Below are 19,285 nucleotides of genomic sequence, written 5' to 3'. Positions count from 1 at the left end.
GGCTGTGATTGCCCGTCGTAAATTGCGGCCGCGAGGGAAGAAGCAGACTCTCCCTTTCTTTTATGGCACTGTCTGAAGGCGATCTTCGGTGGCCGGCAGCCAGATTTCGCAGCGAGTTTCATCACCATCACAGTGCTTGCTGTCCCAGAGGCTGTCGATTCTGTTTATTTATTTTGATGACGGGGAACGAGAGCCGGGGTTATCGCCCAGCGATGTGTTCTCTTTTTGATGCGTCGTACTGGACGGAAATTAGCCATTCGAAGTTTGCCACAACTATGGGATCAACTCCGAAGAATTCCGCTAGAAAATCTGCTTGTAAAACTTAAAAAAAAAAAAAAAAAGGTAACGTCATGGACTTCGCCATTCCCATCGAGATATTGCCTCGCGCTTAACCGGAGTTTCGCTTGTGCGCATCGGTACGTGGTTCCTCCGTCCGCAGCGGTTAACGCATGGCCAGTCAGTGGCCGTGGCGAAATCGTCCTTTTCGCCGGGCTTGGACAGTAGCACTCCTGTGTGGCAATCTGCAAGTGGCACAAATATGATTGAATGTTGGGCTTGGGTCAACGTGTACACAGTAAAAGACCGCGCAAGAACTATAGAATGCGGTGTGAATGAATACGAAGAGCTCAAAAGAGTGGGGTCTACAGTCCTAGCCGCGGCTGTCTGCTGTGAGCGGTATATCGCGTGTACATACACTCACTTAACCCGAACTTAATGAATCGCCAATGTAATCTCGAATTCCGTCTTAGTGCACCGCCTGGCTCGGGCAGTTTACTTCGACGAGCTATTTGGCTCCAGATTGTTTGTAGTCGCTCTGTGCGAAACCTTTAGCAGACGCAGCCTGCTAAAATAACTCCAGCGGGGATAGTCTGTCATGGATGTGGTGGGCTGCGAATGAAACTTCGCGGCGTCCGTAAATATTCCTTGCGGTAGTACGAATGCTTATCTCGGCAACGCACTGGCGCACATTTGAGTATATGCGGTTCGTTGCACGTCATGGGTGAGCCATGTTCGTAACGCCGCATTCTGCCGCCCGAGGTTCCAGGGCCGTCTGAAATGTGTTCTCGTTTAGTGCATTTGTGCCTTCTCGCCACACGAGTCATCACATTCACTACTGTCATCACGGTCAGGCAGGCTATGTGGCCAGTGCCGCCGTTCGCGGAACACGCGATTGAAACTCTCTTTCCGTCTGCGCCGTAATTTATTTACTATTTTATAACGCACTGACATTATAAGCATCATCGAAGAAAAGATACTTAGCTGGTCAGAAAATGTATTCATTGGTTAGTCGGAAGTCCCGCTGCTAGTCTCGATGACGTCATAAGACCGGAAGGGACGACTCGACATTTCTATAGGTCTTCATTGCGCCTCTGTGGCCACTTCTGGTATACACCTTTGAAGATGCATCTAACCACCAGCTAAACGATCCGAAGAGATGCCCGCTGTGCGCAGAGCTCTGCAAGCACAGCCATGAAAGGATGACACGAAACCCGCTTGCAAGGGTATCAGCAGCTTCTAATGCTCTCGCATTGCCAACGCATAGTGTAATTCGGTGTCCCTGTGAATTGTTTGCCCCCTGTCTCCCCAAAAATAATAACGAATGGATGATGCTTCTGGTTTGCGTCCCTCTCCCGCTCTTCTTTATTCTCTTGCCTGTTGTTTTTCGTTGGCCAGCTAACGCAGAGGCCCGCACATAAAATGTGAAAAAAAAAAAATAGTTGTTTCAGTGCGCAAAAAGAGAAAACATGCTCGAATCCCAGGTGGAATTCAGAGACGTGTAACGTTTAATGCCTCGCACGAGGTGCCCGCCGCTAGGTCGGGGAACTTGCGGGCTACGAGATGCGAATTTGATGTCCGCCAGCACGTGCCATCAAAAGGCCGCTTCCTCGCGCGCAGGAAAAGGGCCTTTACGGGCTTTTCCCCCTCATTTCATTTCCCCTGGCAGGTGGTGCTTAATTCTGTTTACTCAGTCGCTATATTTTGGGAAATCGGTAAAGCTTTCTCCTAATCTTGCCTCGTCTGAAAGGCTCTTCCCATCCTTTTCATCTCCTCTTTGGCGTCGTCGCACGAATTTTCCTGCCGCTTCAGTCTTCAGTGGCTCTGGTCTTCCTTCTTGGATGCTCTGGAGCGCCTTCGTGCGGCGCCATGAGCATGAAATGACTGCCTGTTTTCTTGCTTTGCTTATACCCCGTTTAAGCGACCAGTCGTTCGGAATAACCCCCTTTGCTACTCAGCTGTGATTTACTACGCTGGAATTTTTCAAAGGCACTCTTTTCTTTTTTTTTCTCTCTTAACAGCCGAACGGAACTCTGTTTTTTGAGTCGGTTCGGCGAGGACCGGCGCCGGCTTGGCTTGCTTCTGTTTTTGGCGCGTCTAGGCAACGATCGATAACTTGCTTGTGGCTGTCCGAGCGAGCACTGTGTGGCGCCGCGAAACGCTGCACGCACAAGCCGACTGGCTTGTGGAAGAGTGCCGCCTTGGGTCGTGCCCCGGCGGCGGGCCTTGGCTCTTGCAGAATCATCCAGCATAATAGCTCTCGTAAAAGGACATGCGAGCGCTCGAGCGCGCCCGGCTTCTCGTCGGCGCTACCGGGAGCGCATACGCGCCACTGCAGGCTTGTCTCGAGGCCGGGAGACCTTCGTTTTTGGCGTCCCTTTCGGCGCGGACTCCTGTCGGTACGATCGACGTCGCCGAGTTCACTTTCTGCCCAAGAGCGGCTAGGGGTACAGACGCGTGCGTGATCCCTACTGCGTGTCCGCCTTGCGTTTCCGCTTTGTTCATATCTTTCTGTGTGTCTGTTAACGGCTTAGCAGCTTCGTGGTACGCACTCGGTGCTCAAAAGTACAGCACTTCGTGAGCGCCTACTTACCATTGTCTCCTTAAGTTTTAAGGAAAGGGAATCTGGAAATGTGGTTGACGCTGAGGGGCCGGGGCATTTGTAAGGAACTCACGCGGTACTACAAGCCGAGCTCTCTCAGGGCCTGTGCTACCGTCTGAGCGAGCGCCGTCACCCAAAACTCTCACAGCGGTTTCAGTGTTCGAAGTTTTCTATAGTATCGAGTATCTTTAAAATACACGATACCTTAAAGATATTTTCGATACTGATACTCCGATACTTTCATTTTCAGCGCACGATACCTAATACCGATACACAAAATGTATCTAAAGATAGTATCGAAGTTATCTTCGATACTGCCCACTACTGGGAGACAGCCAGTGGTCCCAGGCGATGCTCGGCCCATTTCTTCGAATCTAGCGGAGACCGCCATCACCGTCGTCGGCGAGCATTTCCGAGCGTCGGTTCCCGTGCTGGACGACGATGAGCTATTTTCTTCGTTTTGACTGCCCTCGCTGCCTCGTCCGTCGGGCGCTAAGTGCGTAGCGCGTCCGTCTTGTCCAATGCAGCAGCGGGTCAGTCAGTGGTCGTTAGGCGGAGACGGCGGTGCCTGCGAGAAAGCAGCGCGACGGCGCTTCAGCCGCGCGTGCCCGACTCTTGTGCAGTACGCGTGGTCCCCCCTCCGTGTCCCCATTTTTTTTTCCTTTCGATGCACTGCGGTTCGGACCCCCGCTGCGCGACAATGCCATGCCGCCACCATCGCAGTGGAGGTCCTGGTATGCGGCGCTCTCCTGGGACTGCCTGCTGCATGTTCGCCTGGCACTCTGATTGTGGATCGGATTAACGCCTGGAGACCTCGAGAAGGGGATGGGAGAGGCGTGCAGGCAGGCACTTCCTTTCTCCGTTCTGCAGCCAACACTGTCACGGCTATCTCCCCCTTTCCTTTGCGGCCGTGGGCACGTGTGATGCGCGTAATGAGTCCCTCGCAGGGCTCGCTCGCTTGTTCGGCGCGCTGTCCTCATTAAGGGCGCGTCCTGCATTCAATTTTTCCCTCGCCACATCGCGCGTTCCAGCGAGAGAGCCCCTTTGAATTGGCCGATATTTGCGTGGCAGGCGCTGCTGCTGGCTCGGCGCTACGCCGAGCCGGCCGGCCCAAAAATGTGATGCCCTGTTCCCCCCCCCCCCCCCCCCCTTTCCTCCCTCTTTTTTATGTGGCAGTGCTCATGGACCACGAGCGCTGTTGTTACTGGGGCGTTGCGACACTTACGGTAGCTGGGTTCGGCTGACATGACGGTTGGATCGCTGTATCAAAGCGCAGCGAGGTGTGCCCACAAGGTTTGCTGTAGTAGTGCTTGCCTCGTGCAAAGAAGTGCGCCAAGATAACGATCATGCTCCGACCCGGCGTACCGCGCTTGTGGTCGAGATCGTTTTTAGGCCGACGTAGTTGAGAAAGCCGCTTGTGGATATTCCAGCATCCTTTCGGAGCAATGAAACTACATCTTTATGTGGAAAAATTCGCCTGACGCTCGCTTGATTCTACGTGGCATTTCTTTCGTGGCCTTTCACTGTGCGCGCTTTATTGACACCTGACTTGCGCGAAACGCGCAGCGGTCGGAGAGACCCGCATTTTTCCATCGGGAAATGACTTGAGGAGCCTTCAGCATAGAAAGCGCCGAGTCGACCGTCGAAGATCTCCCTCCGGGGCCAGTCACTCCACTTGCTCGAAGTCTGCTATGCCGGCCTGCTTTGGGACACAGCCTCGCAGTTTTTTCTCCTTCTCGGCTCTTCTCCCGCTCCCTCTTGAGACTCAGATTGGAAAGCGGGCCTGACCTGAGGCAATGTGCGCTGTCGGGGGATTTTCTCGCAGAAGGAGAAAGCATGACACTCGTGGACGATTCCGTACCGCATCGATTGTTTTCTGCCGAGATGCCGGTGCGTTTGCAGCAGGAAGCAAAATCAAGTGACAGTCGCACTGTTTATGAGGCAGTGCGGACATGCGCTTGCCGGCTTTGATGGCTGCGCATCTGTCGCCGCCTGCATGGCATAACAGGAATAGAGGATTTGGCCTTGTGTGGAAAGTGGGCTCTGTCTTGCAGTCTGTCAGCCTCGATAGTCGACACTCGAAATATGAAACAATGTGCGAGATCTCTGGTCACGCCTATGCGTAGAAAGGTGATTGAAGCATTACCTGCTCGTTCGGTGCAGTGAGTTGACGGGCGTCTGATACTGCACGTTCATCATACCACGCGAGCGATGCGTACCGTAGCGTGTATTGGGCGGTGGAGGGCTGCATGTGCCACCCTGAGTTAACTCACCGGTCGTCTCAGTTTGGCTCTAAAATGGTCGCGAGCGCTGGGCAGCCGTATTCGTTCGGGGACGTAGATTGTCGGTAATACTAAGTGCTCAACAAAGCGCTCGGCAAGGAAATTTCAGTTTTGTATTAGTCACGTTATTTGCACTGTCACTTTTGTTGGCTTTAAATGTTTTAAATAAGGAATGAAAATATCAAAAAATAGCATCATCTACACAGATTCTTTAAGCGTCTTCACTGCGGTAAACTCTAAAGCTGCAGTTGGAACGCTGATAGGGAGCATATGATACACTAATAGTAAAGGTCCCGTCACAAAAACATGCTATAAAATTCTGCTGGGTTCCCAGTATGTTGGGATTAAGAGTAGTGAGAGAGCAGATACATGCGCTGCATAAGACAGATCCAAGAAAATAAAACATGTGAACATATATCTCGCAGGGGCTGCATAAAGTTGGTGCGCAGCGAACTAAGAGCTAGGTGGCAAGCCGCTTGGAAAAATGGCTGCATTCTGTAAACATTGCAGGAGAATGGCAATCATGCCGACATCAGGAACGTTTTGTCGGAGTTATTTTATGTCGTCTACGAATAGGACACATTCACATCGCCCATAGTTTGCTGCTAACGAAAAAGGGCGAACCTGCGTATGAAATGTGTGGTGATGAGGTCAGTTAATCACATTTAAATCTCACGCTCATAACTCGAAGAATGTAGGAAGGTATATTACAAAGAACACGTCCCATTTCAGCCAGCACTGCTTTTAGACGAACAAACACTCGTCGGTTTTTACCTTATTACGTTCCTAAAGAAAGCCAATGTTTTGTCAAGTAGAATGATATATCTATAGGCACTTAACATAAAGCCATCTATTCTTGCGTCTAACGCATGATAGCCACAGTCGCTTATACCCCATAAAACCCATATAAGCAATTTCAATGATCGCAGCTTGGCGCAAATGCGAGAAGCGGAATGTTCATTCGCGATACAGGGACAATGCGGAAAGCTGTGACAGCGTTAGGACGTCCGCACATTTAAGCGTGAGCAATTTGGCTAGTTACGCGTTCCACAGTTGACATTTTTTAGTGGCGCCGCAACAGAATGTCATGTTTAATGAGCTTGAAATCTGGCTCCTGGAAGCGCCAAAAACGAAGCGCGGCGCCTTCCGTAACCACGAGCCGGTGCGCAAGGACTTCTCCCCTCCCTCCGACGCATGTGCACCGAGACAGTCGTCAAAGTCGCGGCTCGTGTTTTCACAAGGAAGCGAGCAAAGAATGAAAGCAGTGAACATAAACATTTGTATAAGGGAAACCGCTTCGTCTAAGCCTAGCGCATGCATATTTGTGTCTAATGGAAGAAAATAGATTGAGTAATAGGAGTCATTTGTGGAGGCTGTATTTGACCATTAAAATCAAGACCTTTCAGACGCAGTATAACAGAGCTCGCTTACTCTGTGTGCAGGTACTGCGCGTTTTTTACTCGTGTGTGCACTATCACTGAACCGGGAGCGCGTCACTGTTTGATATTTTGCGCGGCGTATGCGTGCGTATAGTTCACCATGGGATCTCCAAAAGTTACAACGGTGCGTCTTGTTGTCCGTCCTCTAGTTCCGAGAAGGGACGGTAATGCTGGTACACGGACTGTACCCACTCATCGTCCTCGGCGGGAGGTTAAGGCTGCGTGTGTCGGATTGATTCTTGGAATTGCCGCGCAAACGCGCTGGTTAAGTCGGGGCTACTAATGGCTTTTTAGCCTCCCTATCCCGACGCGAAAATCCCCTGGACCAATGCGGGTCCCTCAGGAAGTAATTGGGCAATTGTCTCATACCATGTCTTGCGTGGAATTTCATCAGCCGCCTCTCGTTCGATAAAACCGACCGGCTCGGCAACAACTGCGTGTCGATTCGCTGTCACAAGTAGGAGCCATTATTGCCGCTCGTATTCGAGAGCATGGGACGGATTAAGCTGGCGGTCTGACGTTCGTTCGAGCTTCTCAATTGCCCGCAGCAGAGGGTACGCTAATAATGTGCCCGTAAATCTTGGAATGGTACAATTTGACCCCGACGACGAACAGACTATTGATAGCTTTTAGCGGCAATCTTTTCGTTCGCGCCGCGTGCTAAACAAGTTTCCAAACTGTCGAAGATCGGAACGAAGAAGAAAGTTTCTGTTCGGGAGGCCGGTCAAGGCTTGTTCTAGTGGTTCGACCATACCTCGCTATGTAATGGCGAGCGACGCCCATCGTACGGAGAGCAAGAGAAGGGACCCTTTTCAGGTAGTTCGTTTGTTCCCCTGTGCAGTGGACTGCGCGCTTCTGGCGCAGCTCAAGTTTCACAAGCCGCGGTTGCTGGACGTCCCCGCATGGCGGTCTAACGGTACTCCCTCGACCAGAGCGAGCGTGCGTGTGCGCGCTTGACGGCGGGAGGCAGCTCGCCAACTAGGCAGGCGTCGCATGGTGCTCGCCTGGAATGCGACCGCGAGTCGCGATTGCTTTCTCCGATAGAGCGTATCTGCTCGCGGATCGCGTTTGACTCGGCCAGCCGAGCCGCGCTGGCTGTTAGAGAGCTCCTGTCGCCCCAAGTGAACCGCGTCGGCTAAGAACGCTCCGGTCAGCAGCGTGTCCTCCGCCTTGGTCGTCACCCTGCTGGCAGGAAAGGCTCCCGTCAGCCGGCCGGCTGGCGTGGAATCCGCTCGGGGCGAGGCGGGATCGGCACGCTGCCCGCGGGCTGCCCCACGCGCCGCCGGGGAGACCTCGTCCACCGTGCTGTTTGCGCCGAAAGAGCGGCGGAGGTGAAAAACGAGGCCGGCGCGCTGCCGTCAGGGACGATAGAGATAGCGGGCGTGAAAGCGTCCGCCTCGCCTAATGGACGGGCCGCGCCGGTCCGGCCAGTACCTGACCTCTGTCGTCACTCGCTCCTGCGTTGCCGGCACCTCGACCCTTGGCGTGACCAGGCTGCGGGCGGTGCATCTCGCCGGCCCGTCATGCGCCACGGATGCCTCGAACGCTGCTCCGCATCAGGGGACATTTCGCTCAATTCCTAGGGGCATTATGTAGACCAACGTTCCATTGCGCGGTAGCCGTAACATTCCGGCGAAATCGCATTTTGATCCCCGCCGCGTTGGCTGTCACGAATATATCTGCGCTAAATGCCCGTTGCCTGGAATAACTGGGGAATATGTCAGGGAAGTTTCAAGCCCCGGTAATAATTGTGGGGCTGTCGGAGATATTTTCGAAATGTGAGCCGGTGCCAGGCACATGACCGAGAGAAGTGAGTACGGTGGCGCCTAACGAGCCTTGACATTTAACTGACGTCCTACCGAGCAGATGCGCGTAGCCTGCCGTCCGTATACTGAAGCAATGTTGCTTTTTTTGGCGGGTTTGTTATTATTTGAGTCTCGAAAGCCAGTGCCCCCCCCCCCCCCCCCTCCTCCTCCCTCGCTTTCAATACTGGCAATGAATTTCATTTAGGCGGCTGTCACGGAGGAAGATCGATGAACGCAGCCACATTTAGTAGCGTTGCCTGAATAAGGCACCTAACCTAATTTACTTTTTTCCTTGTCGCGTCCATTTCGGCAATAAATGTTTAATTTTTGTGTGGACCAGCTCAAACGCCAGTGCGCGTGTCTACCGGGGGAGACATGAGCTTGCCGGCTCAGCGGCTGTTGCATCCACCTGCAGGGCAGAAAAGGCGCATGTTTGTGGAGGTACTGCAGCCTATTAATTGGTTCACAGGATGAGAAAGGCGCATTATCTCATCATCATCATCATCATCAGCCTGATTATACCCACTGCAGGGCGAAGGCCTCTCCCATGTTTCTCCACTTAACCCGGTTCTGTGCTAGCTGCATCCATCTGACCCCTGCGAACTTCTTAACCTCATACGCCCACCTAACTTTCTGCCGCCCTCTGCTACGCTTTCCTTCCCTTGGAATCCAGTTTGTTACCCTCAGCGACCATCGGTTATCCTCTCTTCGCACTACATGTCCTGCCCATGTCCATTTCTTCTTCTTAATTTCCACTAGAATGTCGGTAACTTGAGTTATTTTTCTGACCCACTCTGCACGCTTTCTATCTCTTAATGTTACCCCTACCATTTTTCGTTCCATAGCCCTCTGGGTTGTCCTCAACTTAGGTAGAACTCTCTTGGTTAGCCTCCACGTTTCAGCCCCATAGGTGAGTACAGGCAAGATGCAACTGTTGTATACTTTCCTCTTGAGCGATACCGGTAAGCTGCTAGTCATAATCTGCGAGTGCTTGCCAAATGCGCTCCATCCCAATCTTATTCTTCTTGTTATTTCCTTTTCATGGTCCGGATCTGCGGTTACTACCTGTCCTAAGTAGACATATTCGCCTACTACTTCCAGGATTTTGCTACCTAATGTAAACTACTGTTCCTTCCTGAGGCTGTTGAACATTACCTTAGTCTTCTGCATATTGATTTTCAAGCCTACCTTTCTACTTTTCCTGTCTAGGTCATCAATCATTATTTGCAGTTCATCCCCCGAGTTGCTTAGCAAGGCAATGTCATCAGCAAATCGCAGATTACTGAGGTATTCTCCATCTACCCTTATCCCTAACTGCTCCCATTCCAAGTCTCTGAATACTTCCTCTAAACAAGCTGTGAATAGTACTGGGAGATTGTGTCTCCTTGCCTAACACCTTTCTTTATGGGAATTTTGTTACTTTCTTTATGCAGAACTATGGTTGCTGTGCAGCCACTATATATATCTTCCAGCACTTTCACGTACGGCTCGTCTACCCCCTGATTTCGCAATGCTTCATCACCGCCGAGGTTTCAGCTGAGTCAAATGCTTTTTCGTAATCAATGAATGCTATGTATAAGGGCTGGCTATATTCCGAGCATTTTTCTATCACCTGATTGATGGTATGGGTATGATCGATAGTATAGTACCGTTTCCGAAACCCTGTTTGATCCTTTGCTTGATTGCAGTCTAAGGTTGTGCTGATTCTATTAGCGATTACCTTAGTAAATACCTTATACGTAACAGACAGTAAGCTGATTGGTCTGTAATTTTTAAGGTCCTTAGAGTCTCCTTTCTTGTGAATGAGAATAATTTTTGCATTCTTCCATGGTTCCGGTACCGTCGATGACACCAGGCACTGCGTATACAGGGCGGCCAGTTTTTCTAGCACGATATCCCCCCGTCCTTCAGCAAATCTGTAGTTATCTTCTCCAGCTGATTTTCCCCTTTTCATAGTTTGTAGTGCTTTCTTGACCTCGTCCTTCGTCACTGGTGGAACGTCTGTTTTTCCCTACCGCCAATCTCATTACGGTCTTGACTACTTTGGCTACTGTAGAGATCTCTATAGAACTCCTCGGCTACTTTGACTATCTTTCCCATATTAGTGATGACGTTGCCCGCCTTGTCCCGCAGTATCTATCACACTTGTTTCTGTGGACACCTGAATCGCACCGTAAGTGAAGGCAGGAAGGTGGGAGTGAAAGCGGAAAGAGAGGTGCCGGTAGTGAAGGGCTCTGGAGTAATTTCGACCACATGGGGATCTTGAACGTGCACTGACAACGCACGGACGCCTCTTCGTTTTTCGGGGGGAATATCGGCGCTGGATGTCGCTGAAAGGGATATTTGATTTTGCGTTGTACCGCTTAGTTAGAGTGGCAGGGCATCTTGCGTACTCAGCGCCTTTGGATCGAGTCTCGCGCGCGAAAGAGCGCCAATGATTCGAGAAAACGCGCCTTCGGAGAACGTTGAGTGCGCAAGTTTCGCACGAGCGTTGCACCTCTTCTGTATTGTAGTGTGGGAATTTCTGAATTTGTAGCGTACATCGTTAGAATTCCTGAGTGTAAGTGCTGCTTATTCACCTGGACGACTACACACGCGGTTAGAGGGCGTTGTCGCTTGCTACATGTGGAGTAAACTGATAGATTTCATTCGTGACTACCCCCGTTCCGGCCGCTCTGATTGACATTGTCGTCGATGTATGACCGGAGTCGCATGCTAGTGCAGGGCAGCGGCGAGCATTTGGGGAAAGTGGCGGCCCCCTTCCGCCTGTGGTGGTTGCTACTATCTCTGTGTGCGTGGTTGTGTCCCTGGCGGTTTGTCGGGCAGGCGCGGTGCCGCAGCGCCCACCGAGCACGCCGACGCGCGGCCGCATACTGGCGCGGCCATTGTGCCTCTGCCGTCGCGGGGGCGAAGGGTTGGCGGGGCCCCTGTGCGGGAAACCTTGCGCCGCCGTTGCGCCACGGGGGGTTTCCGCAGCAGTCGCTGGGCCTGCCGCGTCTCCCGTCGTAGCTCAGACCGCAATCTGAGCCCCCGGCCGCGCGCTTCGCGGAGGTGGAAAAGAGCCCATGCGATTTAGTTTCCTGCGCCTGTTGGTAAAAATCTTCGTTTGGTCTAAACTGCTGGGCGGTTGTGCACCCCGTGAGGAGCAGCTGAACTGTACAGCTGAGCCTTTAGCGTTGGCGCATGATTGTAATGTGCAGAATACTGCGTTGCTCACGCCCATAACGCCGCTAGTGGGCTGCGTTCAATACAAGTTCTGCTGCAGGGCGTGTGTTCCCGACTTCGATCACGGCCGTGATGGCCGCTCTTGGTGGAGACTAATTTCGAAGACGCCCGTACTTATCTCTCGTTACAAGCAATATCCAGGTTGTGTAGCTCAGTGAGCACTTCGCCACTACGCGGAATGTTTTGTGGCGTAGTTATAATAGGTGCCAGAGAATGCATTTTACTCCTCAGATAAGTTCGATTACTGATCTTAAATGTCCGTTATATATGAAGCGTGCTTTGCCTAGATGCGTATTGCGGCACGGCTCTACTGGTCATGATTATTTTATTTATTCAGATACCCTAAAGCCCCGCTGGGGGCATTACACAGGGGGAGGGCATTATAAATGACAAGTTATGCCTCCTTCTTCCAGGCATTCTTTTCATTCGCAGGTGGCTACAGCTGTGTGGCGCGAATGAAAGTGTGATCTCAGGATGCCTGTCTCTGTGCCGGACACACATATCCGGAGCCGCCATGGCGATGCCTGTCTTAACCTTGCTTTCGTGTCATCTAGGGGTTTACTACAAAATATTAAATAATTTCGGTCGTCTAAATCCACACTACATGTTTTCACACTCGCCGTTTCGCTGACGCCTGGGATGACTCTTGTTGCACAACCTGATTGGTTCATCTCGAGCCGCGATGGTTCACTGTGTCCCTGGTTGTCACCACCACCGTCTCTTCTCGCGGCGGCGTACTTGCGGTGGTGAGGAAGCCCCATCGGCAGCGGCTGATTGAGCGAAGACCTTCCGAGGGGCGCCTTCCGCTCGTCAGGCGAGCGAGGCGCAGTCAGCGACGGGACTTCTTCCAGCGACGCTTGCTTGCCACGCCCACGGTTACGAAAGGAGGCCATGTCGTCGGTCGAGTGGGGCGCGGATGAGCCGCTCCGATGCTTGCCTGCCGAAGGCCCTTCCGCTTTCGCGCGCAGCAGAGCGTCGCGCCAGCCCTCGCCGCCGGAGGCTTGGCACGCGGCCGCCCGGCGGCGACCAGACACGCTGCCTGACTTGCGTCGCTCTCGCCGGGTATTTTTACGTCACTAATTCTGCAGCTTTCAAAAATATTTGCTCAGAAATTGAATACGCTCGCGGAAAGTGGACTGAGTGGACTCTTCGCCCGTCGCCGCAATAGAGTGCGGTGCGATTCTTTTATAATTGGCCCTTTTCCGTGGCATCGGTTCCCGGGCGAAAGCTTTGAGGCCGTTCGCTTTGTTCCCCTCGAGACGCGCAGCTGCGCACCTTCGCCTGTGAGCGCTTCGCTTTGTTCCGCGCTCCTTCGGCACAGATCCCCCATTCGCAGCTTTCACTAGGTGCCTGCTCCTCTCGCATAGCAGTGCGGTATTTACGGCCGCGTGCATCTCTTGCAGCATTTCGATCGCGGCATCTATCGGCGCGTGCCGTCGCGCCAAGCCTTCGGGCATCGAGTGGGAGTTGAGCCTGCGCGTCGCAGTTTCCCTCTCCGCCGCCTGCTTCTCGCCGAGGTGCGCGTGCGCCTTAACGAAGCGGCTTATGCATCTCTTTTTCGGTTTCGGCGAATCGAAACTATGCACTGTACAACTCTTGTTTGTGTTATGCTCGATGCTCATCTGCAACCGGTTAGTGCTTACGCTGGGAGTATCAGATGCACCAGGTGAAGGTGCTGTGACCGGGGTTCCGGCCGAGGTTCGCGCAGATTTTCCAGCAGCTGGAAACAGGCGGACCTAGCGGCCGGCGAGCGACCACCTCCAGAGGCGCCGAGGCGACGACGGCTGGGTCATGCCTTTGTCTCTTGCTGCGGTCCCCCCCCCCCCCCCCTCCCCTACCTGTACTGCATGTACTTAAGAACGGTGTCCCCTTAATCATCGAGGCGACGAGCTGCTGCGCAGTAATTACGGGCAGTGCTATCATCTTTTAGGCTCTCGGAAAGGCACGCATTGTCCCCGCCTTCCCTCGCATCAAGGGAGAAGTCCTCAACTCGTATAGGATGCGAACAAACACAAGCCGACTACCACTCCTGCCCTGCCCAAAAAACCGTCAAAAGAAAAACAAAAAGGCCCATGGCGTCGTGTGCGAAATCCTATGCTCTGAATGCCAGGCGTCGTACTTTGAGCTGCTTCGTCCATGTGTGAAGAACCTGCAGAACTGTGTAAGTCAGCTTCTATGCAAGGTTCCACCAGAAAGGTCTCGTTCCCAGACGCCACTCCCGCGTTATTCGAAGAAACGATCAGAAAGTAAACTCTGGAATATCTCCAGTCGAGAGGGAGAGGGGTCGGAAGAGTACAATGTGTGGACACCGCCTTCTCGTATGTGAAATATAGGATGAATGGTGTGGGGATTGTCCAACGCGTTGCTCGTCGAGGGTGATTGGGTGCGGCCCATTGGTCGCGCTACCTCCTTGGGACACGTTCGCGACTCGCAATTGTGAATGTGCCCTAAGCGGACTCGACAGCACCGGGTCTAGTCAGCGTCAAGTAAGCGAGATCACCATTACTTGACCCGGTTAGTGTCTACATGAACTCTTTCTAGCGGTATAGCAGCGGTGCGTAGCGTCGATATTCGAAGTTATTGTGCAAGTTTCTTGCTCGTATTTAATTCAATTGCCTTTTACTATCGAGAGCTTCGATTATTATTTTTTATCGCTGATGAGATCTAAAAAGCATTCAACTTCGCTCACGCTCCTCGCCGCTCCGGAGGCTTTTTGATCCTCGACTCTCTGACTCGACAGCGTCTACGTGCCTTTAGACAAGCGGGAACCCGACAACTGGTTTTTACTCGACAGACTTACTCGGCCCAACTCTGTCGAGTCCGTGTACACAGGGCTTTAGAGAGATGCTTTTTTTTTTTTTTTTTTTTTTTTTTTTTTCAGATCCAGAAGTACAGAAGCCCTTGCCTTGTGTTTCGCGCTTGAAGCAAAAGCTCTCCTTGCGAATGGAGTAGCGCTTGTTTTTATGAGAGAAAATCGAAGGAACTGCGTGCCTTTTTTGATAAAGCCGTAGAGATCGAATTGGGGACTGTTTAGAGCAGGATACGCTTACTTTGGTGGCTCGAACTTGTATTTGTACGTGTTTAGAGCGAGCGTTTTATCTTGCGGTAAATCATGGAAGATGACATCATCGCGGCCTAGGTGCTCATGTATACCCGAACGCCGATGAAAACTCGGCTGACATGCTTTGTACGTCCACAACGCACGCAACACTAGGAACAGGGCGCGCTGAGAACTCGTTCGACTGTCTTCGGCTTCTGGGAGTGGCATCACATGGGCCGATTTGAACAGTGCGCTTTCAGTCGATAAATGCCCCGGTGTTTTAGACATAATCGTAAAAATTACTTCCCAGGTGGCAACAATGAAGTCTGCTTCAGAACCCTAGAATATCAGATTTTGGAAACCGCCTCAGTGTCTTTGCCCAGTTCTCCGGCACGAAGAAGTGCAAGGGGAAAGGGAGCACGTGCAACGTATCATCACGCATGGCGCCGTGGCAGCGCGCTTCTAGATGCATTCGATCCAGTCGTGGTTCTCTGCACCGCCGGAACTGGGTTCACGGTGCGCTACACCAAAGCGCTCGATTCACAGTGTTCCCTGCACCACCGTCCGCGATTGATTTTGGTGCAGTCGTGGTGCTGCTCTGGTGCAAAGAACCGCGGCACACTCCGAGAGGGAGGTGCAGAAATGTTGTGCACGTGTTGACGGCGCTAGCACACGACGCGCTCTACCACTGAGATGCTTGTAAACATCTAGACATTTTTTTTTTTTTTTGTCCGTCGTCGACGAATCCGGCGCCATTCTCCGTGAAAATGGTGAGTTCCTCTCAGGTCTCTTGTGACAATCTGAATAGCCTTCGGAGTTCAAAGCTGAAATATCTATCAACAGCGCTTCATTTGTACGGTGACTCGGTTAATTGCGGTCTGTTCGAACCAATCGGTCTCGGTCTGAACCACGATGCAGTAACTGTGTTGCCGCGAAGGAAAGCATGGCGTCGGGTTCCTCGTCCTCGCTGTCGGAGGACTCCAGAAATTCCTTAAAAATGACTTTTACGATGTCGTCCACGACCTCGCGAGGCGCGAAAGTAGACGCACCGCGAGAACGTGCAGCTCGCGGCGAACGAGAACTGGCGAGCAGACGACAAAGCTCGATTGAAAAATGTCGCATCAGGGATGCGTGGCGCTTACCTTCAAATTCAAGAAAAAAAAAAAAAAAAACAAACTAAATGGAATGATCGTATAGTTAACGCATCTAAAACAATATTCAAGAATAGGGGGAAAAAAAAAGAGAACACGAGCATGATAACAACTGCTGCCACCCCGTTTCTAAAGGGACGCTCCTATATTCCATCCATCCATTCATCCACCTGAACCACAAAACTGGAACTGCACCGACGGAAGTTTTTCAGAATTGGTGCCGAGAACCAGTTCTGAATCGAACGAACCTGTGCACTTCTTGCAGGTGTCTGACATATGAGCGACCTTGCGTGACAGTGCGTGACACACGGACGTATGTTCGTCAGACACGCTTACCTTACGCGCCTAATCCCCAAGTACCTCAAACTGAACACGTCACGGTCTTCGCTGAAATTCACAGTACCACTGGGAGTTTCCCCTTGACGTGTGATTCCTGTAGCGTCACCGTCGATGTGGCTGAGAAATTGAAATTGGCTACAGTGGTAGGGCTATCTTGGAAAGGTATTTGGAATTTGTGTGTGTTTGTTCCTTTAATGAATGTAAAAAATACATCATCAGCACCAGTTGCCTTGCAGTCGTCAGCAGTCGGGAGCTACTGCCAAACCGGCCCTCTTCCCTCTGACGACAGCGGCGGCAGTCCCTCCGCTGCCGTCCGCCCGGCGCCTCATGCCAGCCCTTCGTCCGCAGCCTTTCTCGCTTCTTGTCGTTTCTTGTCGTTTCTTGTTTTTTTTTTTTCCGCTCCGATTCGCTGACAGCCCTGCCTTGTACAGGGGCGCGCGATGTCGTTTGCCGCTTTCTTCCCTCCGCGTCTGAACGCTTTCTCTTCGGTCGCCTCGACCAGCCACGTCTCTCGTTATTGTTGTCGGCCGCGATGGCCTCGGAAACGGTAAGATTTGTCATTGGCTTCGTCAACAGATCTCGACGTGCAGGCCAGAGTTGTAGCAAGACCGATTGCACCCGATACCAATAACTGGCGCTTCATCAGCCGAAAAGAACGCGGCAAGTTCGCTGCTGGTTTTGACCGTAGTTGGAACAGTATACGCAGCGTGAGCTTCGCGGAGCGGTACAACATGTGAATCGGCATTTAGGGGATGTTGGCATGTTGGCGCGATGCTCGCCCGCTTCGGAACAAACATCGCTTCCGCATTATTTGGCCCAATGTCTAGCTCTAAATGGTGGCATTTGCTCTCATTTCCCATTCGCCAACCTTTGCGAGATAATAGGCACGCCATGAACATCGTCACGGCTGTACGATAGTACTTCTTCCGGTGTTTGTCAGCTTGAACTTTGTCTTCTATTTTAATCATTTTTGCGACTGAAAAAAAAAAAAAAAAGTTGGTAATGCACTCTTCATTGTTAATAATCGTGGAGCACAAAAAAAAAAAAAAAAAAAAAAAGAAACCGTCTCGCTGGCCATAGAGCGCAACTTAGTCACTTGGTTGTAGCGGCCGGCGGCAAAAATAAAGCTTCTCGAGGCAAAAAAGACCCCGGCCTGCTACTCCACACTGGGGAAGGGGAAAAAAGGAAGAGTCAGGGTGCCAATGGCGGGTCGAGCTTGTCAGCGCGTGGGTTGTCTTTCTGTGTCGCTTCTTTGCGATGATTCCGTGCTGTGAATCAGAATCTTTAAAAAGGGTTTTGAGATATCGACGTGGCTTCAGCGGCGTTGCAATAGCAATGTCTGCAGACATGGGAAACTGGATGAATAAATCGCACTAGTGAGCTGGTGATCTCAATTCTAATAGTTTACACACGCACGCACGCACGCACGCACACACACACACACACACACACACACACACACACACACACACACACACACACACACACACACACACACACACACACACACACACACACACACACACACACACACACACACACACACACACACACACACACACACACACACACACACACACACACACACACACACACACACACACACACACACACACACACACACATTATATATATATATATAAATTTGACCAACATGTCAGGAACTTACCTTATAGGTCCAGAGCCGGAGGGTCTCCGGAGTCCTCTATGGCCCGAGATATTCCAGCTCTGTGTAAACTTACATCTTTGGACCGCCACATAATTTCTCGGATATCATTGCGACCTGTCACTGACACCCGATATTGATGAAAGCAGTTTGGTCTTCGAGCTAGATGCAGGTAGGCTATACTCAAGTTTACTAGGGAACGACAGCCTAGAAAAAAAAAAAAAAAAGGCGGAGGCGTTAGCGGCCCCTTCAGGCGGCCTGTCGTTCATTTATTCATTCCTTTGTAAGTTAGCTGGCGTTTTTTTTTTTCTTTTTTTTTGTGTGTGTGTGATACCGGGAGACGGGCGGCTTGTAACTAGGACCGTAACTAGGTTACGGCTGTCTCCGGGAGCTCGCATTCTGTAGGCTTGAGTTTGCAGCGGAGGTGTTGCATTTATGTTTACTTATTTTGCTATGAATAAGATAAACGCCCGTGTGTTCTTCGCAAGGCGCTGGTTGATAAGTATGTTTTTTTTATTTTTTTATTGGTGCTATTTTTGCTGAGTGCAACACTGTGCTCCGAAACAGCCCGCGACTTTCCAGCAGGGCCGCAATGCTTCTCCTCGGGACTGCGCCGCCTGTGCTGCTTGTCAAGTCAATATTTTCTCGCGTTCCTGTGTCCGTCGGCACTGGTTGGAAAGCAGTGCTTCTCGCGTCTCGTCTCTGGAATGCATACAGTGCTCGAGCATGATCCTTATCCCGCGGCCGCCTAAGCATTCCGGTCAATATTTATTTCCAGTTGCCCCATACGCCGACTGTGACGGAGGCTGCTTTGTCGCGGTTTGGAGATTCAGAGCGCATCCACACGCAGGGCCCCCCGTCAACGCGCATTGTCGAATGCCAACGCGGAGAGCTCTCATAAAATGGAGAATCCAATCTGTGAGCTCGCCATCCGCCGACGCCTGATTGGATCCCACGTGCTTCTCATAATTCCCGCGGCGGCTGGAGTACGCCAGGAGGCAGTAACTGCCGGCATCGATCGTTTGGAGCCCCCACCGAAAGAAGAAGAAAAAAAAAAAACCGAAGAAAAAGCGCGCTCGTGAGATTGCTGCAGCGGCACTTTCGATTTCTCTGATGTTTTCAATCATCCCAGCACGTGCACACTCCGCGGACTTGGTTTTGTTTCCGAATGGCTACCGCAGAGGAGGCTGTCACGTCGCATTGTCGTTAAAAAAGGGGAAGTTGGCACGAGTACCTGATCTGCGATTTTGCGATAAAACAGACCGTGCTTGCACACAAATATTGCACACTGAAAAATGATTTTTTTTTTCCTCCACTATCGCATTGCTACCTTTGTTTATCACAACATTCCTACCGCGTAAAATTTGTATGCGCGGCGGACACCTTGGGGGGAACAAGCGTGGTACGTGGCCCCCAATAAATTTCTTTCTTTTGTACAAGCTAACAGTCCTCTTGTCGAA

At 51.7% G+C, this 19,285-nt stretch overlaps 1 protein-coding gene across 3 annotated transcripts in view; it reads left to right on the top strand.

Annotated features, from left to right (window-relative positions):
* Positions 1-19,285, top strand: part of LOC146202771 (proto-oncogene vav-like) — a 287,899-nt gene that overhangs the window by 58,161 nt on the left and 210,453 nt on the right. The gene's annotated exons all lie outside the window — the stretch shown is intronic.

The sequence above is a fragment of the Amblyomma maculatum genome, chromosome 1, assembly GCF_055883805.1.
Source record: "Amblyomma maculatum isolate TAMU_Amacu chromosome 1, ASM5588380v1, whole genome shotgun sequence".
In the NCBI taxonomy this organism is placed as follows: domain Eukaryota; kingdom Metazoa; phylum Arthropoda; class Arachnida; order Ixodida; family Ixodidae; genus Amblyomma; species Amblyomma maculatum.
The sequence above is the reverse complement of the archived record's forward strand: the minus strand, read 5'-3'. Positions and strand labels throughout refer to the sequence as shown.